We start from the raw sequence: 2,218 nt of genomic DNA, 5'->3' as shown, positions 1-2,218 counted from the left end.
AAATGCACCTGGAATCAAACTTAAAATGCAGTTCTTGATAAATAACTTCATAACGTGTTGAGTCGGTTTGATCAGTTAAGTTTCTTGGATGATTTTGGTCAAAATAGCTTTGTATGACCTAATTTTTTGTCTGAGTCTAGAGATAATTTTCTTCACGTGGCCATTATTTTTAGTCTAGATCTGCATGATTGATTTATTGAATCAATCAAATATTTCAGTTACATCTTTTTGTTTTCTAAATTGCAAAACTGCTATAATAAGCACTTTGGAAGCAACAATACAAACATGGAACCAATTGAATCAGTCCACTAAAGGCACATTAAATAAAAGCCCATCATAATGCTGAGCCTTTGGAAATTGGAAGTTAAAACAGGCTATGCATGTTGAATACAAATATTCTAGATAAATAATTAATTAGATAAAACCTGTTACACCAAAAGGGTTTTTTGTTCCATAGTACTACCCTTCATGCAAGACCGTTACAACATGAGCGATTCCTTGCTTTCGGTATTTTGTTCACCGACTAAATTACCGACCACCTGCAAAGCAAACGACTGAAAAACATTAATTGAAACGTAAGAGTAATAGCAATCACCAGATAAATATGAACGCTAACATTGTAAAAGATAACACGCACACAAATAACATATGAAAGGTGTATGTGTACACACACCCTGTACATAATTTGGTTTCTTTCATCCTAAAGTTTTCTTGTTTCTTGCTTCGACTTTCCAATTTCTCTTGCTTGGTATAGAGCTATGACTCGGAATATTGTGCTTGGCACTAAAATCAGATCTAGGAATGGGATCTGGAGTTCCGTCCAGAGTCGTAGTCTCTGAGTTACCAGGGACAAGTGATCCAGCTTCTTGTTTCTTTTGTCCACAAGCACTCCTAGCATCTTTCTTCCAATCTCGTCGACAATGAACACGGGCAGGGGAATTTAAATTTACCAAAACATCGACTTGAACAGGTATAGATTGCAATTCAGCGGGCGTCTGTGTGTTATGAAGGGGAGTAGCTTGATCAACAGTTGATGCCTTCTTGAGATTGGCTTCGTGGCGCTTCCTTTCTCTATATCTTCGTTGCCTTTCTCGATTCTTTAGCCTTCGAGCCAAATCATCATCATCAGCTGATTCTTTCTCACCAACATACACCACAATAGATTTATCCACACCAAAGGTATCGGCATGCTGGCCATTTTGCATTTTTCCAAATATATGTCAGCACTTTGACCCTGAAAATCTTTCCCAAATCCAGTAAATTGAATCTTCCCTCTGCAAGTTCATCAATCTTAATGAAATTATGAAACTGATGTGCAGTGGAATTATCCAACAATAAATTTCATGTAAAAGATCAGATTCGACGAGACAAGATTGGAATCCTATGATCAGTTAAATGGCATTATTCCAAACAAGGACAAGCAATGAAGCAAATAATTGAAGCAGAAGCACGCATAAGTTTGGCATCAAAAAGTTGCCTTTATGATCTCCAATACACTGTACCAAAGACTACACGACATTTTTTCAATAATTTTTCATTCAATGGCTTCCACTGGTCAAGCCTCCGCCTCTGCCTCTAGGTAAAATATACGATTTTTGTAAATCTCAAATCATGCTGAGAAATAACCTGTACAAACATTTGCATACAGGAAACTAAAGCATATCCACTAACTAAGACGAATCACAAAATATTTGAGATATTCAAACATGAAAGCTCGTGTTACAAACTCGAACATACCTCACAGGAAATAGGAGCAAACCCTAACCGCCGTGAAGCACCATCACCAACAACCACGTGCGTCGGCGATCGGAGAATTGAAGCAGATTCAACTTGTGGGCTGGGCACTCGAAGAAACTGCACCCTTTTAATCTTCCAGAAATTCCATTTTAGTCCCTTAAATATACATCATTTACGATTTCCTTCCTCTAATATAGTTCAAGATATTTAGTTAGTAATAAAATAATAATTATAATTATAATTATAATTATAATTATATTATTTTTCAAAAAAATAATCATTATAATTATTATTATTAAATTTATAGAAAATAGTTGGGAGAACAGAAAATATATATATACAGACAATGAAACTTGTATAAATTAAATTATTAATACTCCATAAATTAATAACTTCTAGAAAATAATAATTTCCTCCATCTCGATTTGAGTTAATCAATATGCTTGTATTAATAATTTCAGCAAAATAATCTCTTTCTATC

The 2,218-nt window shown here is 34.7% G+C and overlaps 1 long non-coding RNA gene across 1 annotated transcript; it reads right to left on the bottom strand.

Annotated features, from left to right (window-relative positions):
* Nucleotides 1-288: 288 nt before the first annotated feature.
* LOC140867160 (uncharacterized) lies at nucleotides 289-1,855 on the bottom strand. Its single transcript, XR_012145063.1, has 3 exons — nucleotides 1,738-1,855; nucleotides 674-1,274; nucleotides 289-539 (listed from the first exon to the last, which is right to left on the bottom strand). It is a non-coding gene; the product is annotated as an uncharacterized lncRNA (long non-coding RNA).
* Between the last annotated feature and the right edge of the window lie 363 nt (nucleotides 1,856-2,218).

This window comes from Henckelia pumila, chromosome 4, assembly GCF_033568475.1.
Source record: "Henckelia pumila isolate YLH828 chromosome 4, ASM3356847v2, whole genome shotgun sequence".
Taxonomy (NCBI): Eukaryota; Viridiplantae; Streptophyta; class Magnoliopsida; order Lamiales; family Gesneriaceae; genus Henckelia; species Henckelia pumila.
The sequence above is the reverse complement of the archived record's forward strand: the minus strand, read 5'-3'. Positions and strand labels throughout refer to the sequence as shown.